General features: G+C 47.4%; 1 pseudogene; it reads right to left on the bottom strand.

Annotated features, from left to right (window-relative positions):
- Positions 1-373: 373 nt before the first annotated feature.
- On the bottom strand, positions 374-452 carry LOC115931787 (uncharacterized; annotated as a pseudogene).
- Positions 453-11,831: the final 11,379 nt, after the last annotated feature.

The following is an 11,831-nucleotide window of genomic DNA, read 5'->3' as shown; positions in this document are numbered from 1 at the left end:
GGCTGGTCTCAAACTCCTGGCCTCAAGCAATTCTCTCACCTGGGCCTCCCAAAAGTGCTAAAATTACAGGCATGAGCCACCGTGCCCAGCCCCAGTGTATTTTTTAATCACTTGAGTTCAGGTGTTCAAGACCAGCCGGCCAACATGGTGAAACCACATCTACTAAAACAAAAATTAGCTGGGCATGGTGGCACACACTTTAAGTCCCAGCTACTTGGGAGGCTGAGGCAGGAGAATCACTTGAACACAGGAGCCAGAGGTTGCAGTGAGCCGAGATCACACCACTGCACTCCAGCCTGGGCAACAGAGTGAGACTCAGTCTAAAAAAAAAAAAAAAGGCTTTAATTTTACTTAAAAAAAATATATATATAAAAATATATAATAATTAGATGCCATGAAATAGGTGGCAAGGCCTTAACAATATGTGTGTTGTGAGGCCCAAGGACCTCCCAAAAGCTTGTTTGTTGTTGTTGAGATGGAGTCTTGCTCTGTTGCCAGGCTGGAGTGCAAGTGGCACGATCTCGGCTCACTGCAACTTCCACCTCCCGGGTTCAAGTGATTCTCCTGCCTCAGCCTCCCGAGTAGCTGGGACTACAGGTGTGCACCACCACGCCCAGCTAATTTTTGTATTTTTAGTAGAGACGGGGTTTCACCATGTTGGCCAGGATGATCTCGATCTCTTGACCTCGTGATCCGCCCACCTCGGCCTCCCAAAGTGCTGGGATTACAGGCCTGAGCCACTGCACCTGGCCCCAAGAGCTTTTTAAAAAAAATTTCTAAATAACATTCTGGGATTTTTTTTGTTGCTTGTTTTTTGTTTTGTTTTTGAGTGGAGTATCATCTCTGAAAAAAAAATTAAGTTTTAAAAGAATCCACAGCATATACCATTCTAAGTTTCCCTAATCTGTTTATTTGGGTCTATTTGTTCATACTGGAGGCTTTCCTCAAGTGCCCATTAACCCTTGGTTATTCATGATACAGAGAAGAGAGATGGAAATGCTGATTGGAAGTTCCACACAAGTGCATGGGCCTTCTCAAATCAGAGGTTCTTTTACTGTGGGGTATCTGGATGGGCTGTTAGTTGAGGGATCCCGGAGGTCAGTGTGTTAAAGTCTTTTCTCTTTGTTGGTCTGCTGTCTTAGAGATGAATCTTCAGACTGGAGAGTAGAGGTCTGATGTCAGCATTAGGAGCTGAGTGGGAAGGGTGTGTGTGCATATAGTCACCTGCTCTCTGTTTCTTGTTGCACCTGAGTCCAGCTATGCTTGGTATTCCCCAGGCTAGAGACCCCTCTGTCTTACCCTCCACAGAGAAGCATCCCAGTGTCTGCTGAGAGAGAACAAGTTGGAGTGGGGACAGGGATCTAGGGGTTTGTTTGTACCTTGAGCACCTTTTTACCCCAGCCTCCTTAATTCAGCTGCTCCTTTCCTCTCCTCCAGGACCTCAGCATCTGGGGATGCCAGTGCCCGCGTCTTTGGAGGAGTCTGCTGCGTACCTCATTATTTCTCAGCCTTCCCCTCTGCTGGTCAGGACTCGCTTTCTTTAGTCTACTAGATCCTTTGCCACTTGTCCATATGCTTTGCAGCTTCCAAACTTGTGTTGTGGTTGACGCCTGTCTTCCTGGTCCTTGTGGGTTTGTGTGTGTGTGCTTGTATGTTTGAATTCCTTTACTGCAGTTTTAGCTGAGTTTGGGGTACAAGCTATCAGATGTGTATTTCCATCCACCATCTTGATGTGGAAGTTCTTTTTCCACTTTGTGTTCAATGTTGGTCAAGACCCATGAAACTGACCCCATGCCCGATAGTCACTACTCACAGGTCAGAAATGCTCATTTGAGGTGGAGATTTACAGCATGCCTGCAGCTTTTTTCTTCTTTTAATTTATTGTTTTGAATTACTAGTTTCCTTTTTCTCTGTGTCCTTGTATGTGACACTCTTTGACATAACTCTTATCATGATGGGAGTCTACTTGTTCTCCTGTGTTTGTGAACTTTCGCCATTGCTTGGACATAGATGTTTATTGACATGCTTGCACAGTCTGACTGGGTCTTTGGCCAACATCAGCAACTCTATTCCCAAATCACTTCTAAAACAGTTACACTCTCTTAGATTTCTTTAAAATTAAAATCCTTACTGGGATGCATTAGATTTATACTTTGTTTCTTTTTTTCTTAGATTTATACTTTTAAAAAATTAACTTACTCCTAGCAATAGGACTAAAATTTAGCCAGATAAAACCATAAATTTTTAAAACCAGTCTTCATTCATATATGACATATATGATAATACAGTTATTTCCACTAGATTTCTTAGAAGATGTCATTGTGATCAGCCTGACCTTCAGATAAGATCTTCAGGCTGGGTGTGGTGGCTCATGCCTGTTATCTCAGCACTTTGGGAGGCCAAGGTGGGAGTATTGCTTGAGCCCAGGAGTTCAAGACCAGCCTAGGCAACAAGGAGAGATACTGTGTCTACACAAAATAAAAAAAATTAGCCAGACATGGTGACGTGTGCCTGTGGTCCCAGCTACACAGGAGCCTGAGGCAGGAAGATTGCTTGAGCCCAGGAGGTCAAGGCTGCAGTGAGCTGTGTTTCCACAACTGTATACTGTGTTTTTGTTATTGTCTGCCTGGGTGACAGAGCAAGACTCTGTCTTAAAAAAGATTTCCAATACTCGATTTTTTTTTTTTTTTCAGACAGAGTCACACTCTGTTGCCCAAGTGGGAGTACAGTGGTGCAATCTTGGCTCACTGCAACCTCTGCCTCCCTGGTTCAAGCAAGTCTTCTGCCTCAGCCTCCAAAGTAGCTGGGATTACAGGTGCCTGCCACCACGCCTGGCTAATTTTTCTATTTTTAGTAAAGATGGGGTTTCCCCATTGTGGCCAGGCTGGTCTCGAATTCCTGACCTCAAGTAATCCGTCCGCCTTGGCCTCCCAAAATGCTGGGATTACAGGTGTGAGCCACTGTGCCTGGCCAATACTCAGATTTTAAAAGTCATGGAAGATAGCCAGGCATGATGGCTCACACCTGTAATCTCAGCACTTTGGGAGGCTGAGACAGGAGGATCGCTTAAACCCAAAAAGTAAAAAAAAGTAAAATTTTTTAAAAAGTCACAAAAGATAAAATGGTTTTAACCACCAGACAATTCAAGAAATAATACTCAAAATAGTTCCTGTTTAAAATTACATTTTTTAATGCTTAAAGGAATTATATTGACCATTTTATTGAAGCTTAGAGGTTAAGCAAATCAGCCAGTTTGGACTCTCAGATATGTGTCCTCAGCCCACTTGGCATCTCTGCGTAGATGTCTAATAGACATTACCAAAATAACTCCTTTCCAACGAAACTCCTAGATTTCTCTCAAAAATCTGCTCTTCCTGCTGTCTTCCACATCTCAGTAACAGCAATGTCACTTTTTTTTCAGGATATGGCTATATCTTGCACTTAAGAATATTCCTGGCCCGTGGTAGGCACTCAGTGAATATCTGTTGAATGAAGCAGTTATTGGCTGTTTCTATAAAAATTAATTAAAATTAAACAAATTTTAACAAGGGGCAACTCATCAACTGGTTTTTGTTAAAATTTTACTTTTCCTTCCTTTCACATGCGGATTTGTCCTTTGCACCATGATAAAGCAGAATGGGAATTCTGCGTTGAGGACTGCAGTGATGATGCTAGTTCACTTCCTGTAATGTGCCTGTTTCCAAGCACCAGCTAATAACCTGTACCACACTGTTGAGCTGATACAGAAATGACAGTTGATGGAATGGTCACAAATCTCCATTTATTTGACATATGTATTTAATGAAGAAAATCTTTCTTGAGTACATTTACAAACTCCAGCAGTAACTGTCATTATGATGGAAAATATTCATGTTCTGTTCCTTTTTTTTTTTTTTTTTTTGAGACAAGGTCTCACTTTGTCACCCTGGGGTGCAGTGGTACGAACATGGCTCACTGCAGCCTCGCCTCCCAGGCTCAAGCAATCCTTCCACCGCAGCTTTCTGAGTAGCTGGGACTATAGGTGAGCGCCATTACGCCCGGCTAATTTTTGTATTTTTTGTAGAGACGAGGTTTTGCCATGTTGACCAGCCTGGTCTCAAACTCCTGAGCTCAAGGGATCTGCCCACCTTGGTCTCCCAAAAGTGCTGGGATTACAGGCATGAGCCACCATGCCCAGCCAGAAAATATTCTTAATACAGTTTGAAATATGCCTTTACTTGGAAGGGCTTTTTTTTAAAAAGGATGCTACAGGCTATTTACTGAATACAGTGCTGAAAGCATCTATCACACAACGGAAAAAATGGCAAAAGTAGCTGTAGTCAGTAGAAGAGGGACTAGAAGACAGCAATAGAAAATCAATTACTTATTGGGCCAGGCATGATGGCTCATGCCTGTAATCCCAGCACTTTGGAAGGCTGTGATGGGAGGATCACTTGAGGACAGGAGTTTGAGACCAGCCTGGTCAACATAGCGAGACCCCCATCTCTTTAAAAAAAAAAAAGAAAGAAAAAATCAATTACTTATTGTTTCAGTAATCTATTGCTGAAAAAGAATACACACACCCCAAAAGTTAGTGTATTAAAACAACAAAATCACTTTTTGTGGCATCACCTGGAGTACTGGCTTGTCTGAACTATCCAAAATGGCCTCACTCACATGGCTGGCAGTTCATTCCGGCTGTTGACATGGGTCAACGTGGATGATCACACGGGATGGCTGGAACAACCGGACCACTCTCCATGTGGTCCAAGAGCCTCTCCATGGGACTAGCTTAGGTTTCCTCTCAACATGGTGGCTGGGCTCCAATAAGGAGCATTCCAGTTGGGCAACCCCCAGCGTTTAAATACTTTGAAGCCTCAGTTTGCATCATGCTTTCTAATATCTTTTAGCAAGAGCTACTCAAATAAACTATTACACTTGTGAATGAGGTAGGTACTGCTTTGGTTACATAATTGGGCAGGGAATAGTCCCAAGAGAGACAAGAGGTGAGGTAAAGATAAGAAGGGAAATGTTCCCTCAAAGTGAACAAGCAAGAGGCATTCTGGTGCATCCTGAGATATCCTTTATTATTTATGTTTCCACTGATATTTATGATAATGAAATAAACGACTGAGCTCATGTTCTTGTCTAGAAGAACAGCTGCTACATTTGATGTACTCAACCACTAGCTCTAGCTCTACAGTTCAGTTACTTTTTTTTTTTTTTTTGAGACAGAATCTCACCCTATCACCCAGGGTGGAGTGCAGTGCTGTGAACATGGGTCCAGGCAGCCTAGACCTCCCTGGCTCAAGTGTCCTCCCACCTCAGCCTCCCAAGAAGCTGGCACTGCAGGTGTGCACCACTGCTTCTGGCTGATTTGTGTATTTTTTGTAGAGACAGGGCTTTGGAATGTTGCCCAGGCTAATCTCAAACTCCTGGCTTCAAATGATCCTCCTGCCTCAGCCTCCCAAAGTTCTGGGATTACAGGTGAGAGTGTGAGCCACTGAACCTGGCCTCATTACTTCCTTTTTTCTTTCTTTTTTTTTTTGAGACAGAGTTTCACTCTGTCACCAGGCTGCAGTGCAATTGGCTCACTACAACCTCTGCCTCCTGGGTTCAAGCGATTCTCCTGCCTCAGCCTCCTGAGTAGCTGGGACTACAGGTGCGCACCGCCACGCCCAGCTAATTTTTGTATTTTTAGTAGAGATGGGCTTTCATCATGTTGGCCAGGATGGTCTTAATCTCTTGACCTCATGATCCGCCCGCCTCAGCCTCCCAAAGTGCTGGGATTACAGGCGTGAGCCACCGTGCCCAGCCCTCATTACTTCATTTTATACCAGTGATTTTTATTTGAGTCGCTGCTAAATCAAGAAATCTAGGAAAAGTTATGGACCTTCTTCCGCCCAAAATTAATCTATTCACATAACCAAACATTTACATATTATTTTAGGGGTCCACCAAATTCCCCTTAACCCCCCACAAGTCCATCCATAGACACCTCTATAAAATACAACCCTAGTTTATTCCTTGGTGTCTACCACCTTTTTATACTGGCCAAGTTCTTAGTAATTAGGGATGTCTGTGTCATCTTTTTGTACGTCTCCCAAGCCTGAAATCTGTGCTTAAAAATGTAATAAATAATAAAATAAACTTTGAAAACAACACAGACAGTGCTTTACTGAGTGTCCAACAGATGCCACTAAAATAAGATATTGACACTGCTTCTCCAGAAACAGCTGTTTCGTTTCTGGGAATTCCTGGGCAAGCCCCTCCCTCTGGGAAGGATGAACACAGCTCAGATGCTCAGTACATACTGAGGTCAGCATCCGTCCATGGGTTTTTTTGTGTGGGTAGGTTTTTTGTTTGTTCATTTTTTTGAGACAGAGTGTCGCTCTGTCACCCAGGCTGGAGTGCAATGGTGTGATCTCTGCTCATTGCAACCTCCGCCTCCTGGGTTCCAGCGATTCTCCTGCCTCAGCCTCCTGAGTAGAGTAGCTGGTATTATAGGCGCCTGCCACCACGCCCAGCTAATTTTGTATTTTTAGCAGAGATGGGGTTTCACCATGTTTGCCAGGCTGGTCTCGAACTCCTGACCTCAAGTGATCTGCCCACCTCGGCTTCCCAAAGTGCTGGGATTACAGGCGTGAGCCACTGCACCTGGCTGAGTTTTTTTGACAAAAAATGTTAGTGTCCACAGTGTTTTTAACAGTTTTCTAAAACCTTCACTGCAATGAGGAAAGCGAAGCCCAGACTGCTGAAACAACTGGCACATGTTCCTGCCATGGTGGATCAGCGCTGCCGGCCCTGCCGGCCCTGCTCCCTCCTGGTCTGCCAAATGCTATGCTTGCCCCTGCCCATGGGAACTCCCCAGGCAGCATTAGATACTGTGGCAGGTATTTAAATTTTGAGGGTCACATTTGGAACACCAGATATAAAAACTAGAGAACAGTGTACTAGATACACGAGTGTAACCAGTGTGCTGAACAAGGATGCCATGAGGCGCAGTGGCTCACTCCTGTAATCCCAGCACTTTGGGAGGCACTTTGGCAGGCGCATCACCTGGCATCAGGAATTCAAGACAAGCTTGGCCAACATGGTGAAACCTCATCCCTACTAAAAATACAAAATTATAGGTGTGGTGGCACATGCCTATAATCCTAGCTACGCGAGAGGCTGGGGCAGGAGAATCATTTGAACCTGGGAGGCGGAGGTTGTAGTGAGCTGAGAACTTGCCACTGCACTCCAGCCTGGGCGACAGAGCAAGACTCTGTCTCTAAATAAATAAATAAACCACGGAATTTAGTGGAAGTGAACTTTTCGGTCACCTGCTATCCCTTTCACATCTACTCAGAGTGGGAAGTTTTCTCCTGGCAGTGGACTGAAGGGAGATGTGGACACCAGCCTTTTCTGCTCAGTCCTAGGAAATTGTCCTGTGATGACTTGATGTCACAAACACCATCCTGGTGCAGACCCATGGAGGGTTTAGCCCAGTGGAGGCGGCCACACTTCGGGCTTTGCTCCAAGGAGAACTAATTGCACCTGCCTGCCCCCTCAAGGCCTGCCTGACACAGCCACCCTGTGGGGGTGTGGGATGGTTGGCGTCTTTCTTCCACGCTCATCTCCTCTTTGCAAGTTGGGGGTGAGGTGGGACGCTGGGCAGGGAAGTAAGTTCTCGCTTGGGACTTCCTCACCAAAGCCTGGTTTTGTCTTGAGTTGGCTCCATAGCCTCCAGCCCCAACCTGCCTCCCATTGGGCACTTTCAGGGGCTCTTGTTTTCTGTTTTTTTCTTTGCCCGGCTGACACCTTGATTTCCTTTTTTTTTTTTTTTTTGGAGATGGGGTCTCACTATGTTGCCCAAGCTGGTCTTGAGCTCCTGGCCTCAAGTGATCCTCCTGTATTGGCCTCCCAAGGAGTTGGAAGTACATGCATGAGCTATTAGGCTTGGCTTCAGGGGCTCTTTAAAGACCTCTGGTAAACCCCCTCCAGCTGCAGCTTAGCTTGTGCTTCTCCAGTGGGCTGTCTTCTGGCCCTAGGTCTCAGGCAGGCCCCTCCACCACTGGTTCTCACCACTGGACTCCCCTTTGTCTTCTGGAAGGGACCCCAGGTCAGCCTCTCTCCCATGTCCTTGCCCCTTATCAGTGACAATGGAGTTACATCCCACCCACATCCTTCACGCCCCCTACCACCCCTGCCGTAGGCCCCTTGAACTTTCATGCTTTCTGCAGAAAAGGCATGCCAACCTGTCTCTGGATTTCACCACTGGGTCATCCCATTCTCTGGGTTTGGGTGAAGGAAGGAGTTCCTCTCTCACCCCCTGAGAGAACAGCAGCCGCAGGCTGCAGTAGCTCTCTCTCCAAAGAAATCCTGTAATTCCCTTCCTCTTCCATCTGCAGTTTCTCCACTGCAATATTCTTGAAATAGGTAAGGGACTTCAAAAGTCAGGAAATGAGTTGTTGACTGATTGATTTCAAAACTCCTCCAGCAAGTGTCACACTAACTGGTGCCTGATGTCTACTGGCTTAGGTCAAAGTTTCCATTCTGAGGCTGTGCCTGTGAGATCTGCCAGAGCACGTGTGTCCTGTGATCCGCCAGAGCACGTGTGTCCTGTGATCCGCCAGAGCACGTGTGTCCTGTGAGATTTGCCAGAGCACGTGTGTCCTGTGATCCGCCAGAGCACGTGTGTCCTGTGAGATCCGCCAGAGCATGTGTGTCCTGTGATCCGCCAGAGCACGTGTGTCCTGTGAGATCTGCCAGAGGACGTGTGTCCTGTGAGAACCGCCAGAGCACGTGTGTCCTGTGATCCGCCAGAGCACATGTGTCCTGTGAGATCCGCCAGAGCACGTGTGTCCTGTGATCCGCCAGAGCACGTGTGTCCTGTGATCCGCCAGAGCGTGTGTGTCCTGTGATCCGCCAGAGCGCGTGTGTCCTGTGAGATCCGCCAGAGCACGTGTGTCCTGTGATCCACCAGAGCACGTGTGTCCTGTGAGATCCGCCAGAGCACGTGTGTCCTGTGATCCGCCAGAGCACGTGTGTCCTGTGAGATCCGCCAGAGCACGTGTGTCCTGTGATCCGCCAGAGCACGTGTGTCCTGTGATCCGCCAGAGCGCGTGTGTCCTGTGATCCGCCAGAGCGCGTGTGTCCTGTGAGATCCACCAGAGCACGTGTGTCCTGTGATCTGCCAGAGCGCGTGTGTCCTGTGATCCGCCAGAGCACGTGTGTCCTGTGAGATCTGCCTGAGCACGTGTGTCCTGTGATCCACCAGAGCACGTGTGTCCTGTGAGATCCGCCAGAGCACGTGTGTCCTGTGATCCGCCAGAGCACGTGTGTCCTGTGTGATCCACCAGAGCACGTGTGTCCTGTGATCCGCCAGAGCACTTCTGTCCTGTGTGATCTGCCAGAGCACGTGTGTCCTGTGATCCGCCAGAGCACTTGTGTCCTGTGTGATCCACCAGAGCACGTGTGTCCTGTGATCCACCAGATCACGTGTGTCCTGTGATCCGCCAGAGCACTTGTGTCCTGTGATCCACCAGAGCACATGTGTCCTGTGAGATCCGCCAGAGCACGTGTGTCCTGTGATCCGCCAGAGCACGTGTGTCCTGTGAGATCCGCCAGAGCACGTGTGTCCTGTGATCCGCCAGAGCACGTGTGTCCTGTGATCCGCCAGAGCACGTGTGTCCTGTGAGATCCGCCAGAGCACGTGTGTCCTGTGATCCGCCAGAGCACGTGTGTCCTGTGATCCGCCAGAGCACGTGTGTCCTGTGAGATCCGCCAGAGCACGTGTGTCCTGTGAGCCGCCAGAGCACGTGTGTCCTGTGATCCGCCAGAGCACGTGTGGCCTGTGATCTGCCTGAGCATGTGTGCCTGAATGGCAATTCCTTGCCATTCTTGAATCAACCCTTTGTTTTGGAGGAGAAAAAGTTCCAATTTTGATACCCTGGTACATAAACAAGAAGGAATACGGTACAATATAGATGAACACCTCCTGAAACAAAGTCTCATAAGGGAGCTACTGTGCAGTGGCTTGACTGGGGATATGAATCTAAGCTGAGGATTGAAGGAAATGAAACATTTGATTGGGGCAAAGAAGGGAGAGAATTCATTCAGTTCAACACAAGCGTAGAGGGCTCCTCCTGAGTGCCAGGAGCTGAGTACCAAGCAACCAGGAGTTTACTATCTCCACAGAGAGGGATCTGAGTAGGGGGGTGAGAAGTGAAATTTGGACAGGTAGGATGGACTGTCAAAAGTGGGCTGTGGACATAGGCCTGGAGTCAGAGAGCACTGTCCTCTGCATTTTAGGAAGGTGGGGAAGCCTGTGTGCATGTGTCTGTGGGTCTGTGTGGAACAGGATGTGCAGTGTGGAGGTGTGTGAATAGTGAAGGCAAAGGAGGGTGTGTGCAGAGGTGTGTGTGAGATAGTTGTGTGCATGTATGTAGGTGTGTGGAGAGGTGTGAGATGGTTGTGTGTGTATGTAGGTGTGTGGAGAGGTGTGTGTGTGAGATGGTTGTGTGCGTGTATGTATGTGCGTGGAGAGGTTTGTGTGAGATGGTTGTGTGTGTGTATGTAGGTGTGTGGAGAGGTGTGTGTGAGATGGCTGTGTGCGTGTATGTAGGTGCATGGAGAGGTGTGTGTGAGATGGTTGTGTATGTGTGTGGAGAGGTGTGTGTGAGATGATCATGTGTATAGGTGTGTGGAGAAGCGTGTGTGAGATGGTTGTGTGTGTGTATGTAGGTGTGTGGAGAGGTGTATGTGTGAGATGGTTGTGTGCATGTATGGAGGTGTGTGGAAAGGTGTGTGTGAGATGGACAGATTGTGTGCATATAGGTGTGTGGAGAGGTGTGTGTGAGATGGCTGTGTGCGTGTATGTAGGTGCGTGGAGAGGTGTGTGTGTGAGATGGTTGTGTGTATGTAGGTGTGGAGAGGTGTGTGACATGGTTGTGTGTGTGTATTTAGAAGGGTGGAGAGGTGTGTGTGTGACATGGTTGTGTGCACGTATGTAGAAGTAGCGCATATATATGTACATCGGGAGGCCCTGTGTGTGGAGTGTGAGTGAGTGGCAGGTTTAGAGTGCAGGTGTGTGTGTGGGGAGTACAGGTGTGTGCATGTGTGTATGTGGGTAGTGGGGGGTGTGTATGTGGTGGCATGTTTAGTAGCATTGAGTGGGTGTATGTGTATCATGCTGTGTTTGTATAGCACAGCTGTGTGTAGTAGAGTTGTATGAACGTCTGTGGGACTGTGGTTGTGTGGGACTGTGTGTGTGTGAGTAGTCTGTGTGTTGAGTGATGCAGTATATGTGTGAAGTGTGTACAGTGGGTGCTTATTAGTGGGGTGTGTGTGATTAACGAGTGCCGTGAGTAGAGAGTGGTGTATGTAGTGGCAGGCATTTAGTGGAATTATGTGTGAGTGGTGGAGTATGTAGTAGTGGGTTGTATGTGTGTAGGGGTGTATAGTAGTATGTTTTTAGTAACATGTATTTGTAAGAAGTGGGGAGTGTGTGAGTGGTGGCTATGTGTGCTGAGTGGGGTGTCTGTAGAGTGGGATTGTGTGTAGGGGGTGTGCATGTCACACTGGGTGTGTCTAGAAGGGTTGTGTGTGTGTGCTTGGTGTAGTAGTGAGGTTGTGGTGAATGTGAGTTATATAGTTGTGTTTGTGTACATTGTGTGTATGACAGTGGTATGTGTAGCAGTGTTGTGTTAGGGGTGTGTGTGTGTAGTGGTTACTGAATAAGAACTATGTGAAGGACAGATGCTTTCTTTATTGAATTAAAACCTGCCTGGGTGAGAGAGAGACAGAGCAGCAGAGAGACAGAGGCAGAGACAGACAGGGAGACAGAGGCAGAGACAGAGAGACAGGGA

This window comes from Gorilla gorilla, chromosome 21, assembly GCF_029281585.2.
Source record: "Gorilla gorilla gorilla isolate KB3781 chromosome 21, NHGRI_mGorGor1-v2.1_pri, whole genome shotgun sequence".
Lineage (NCBI taxonomy): Eukaryota > Metazoa > Chordata > Mammalia > Primates > Hominidae > Gorilla > Gorilla gorilla.
The sequence above is the reverse complement of the archived record's forward strand: the minus strand, read 5'-3'. Positions and strand labels throughout refer to the sequence as shown.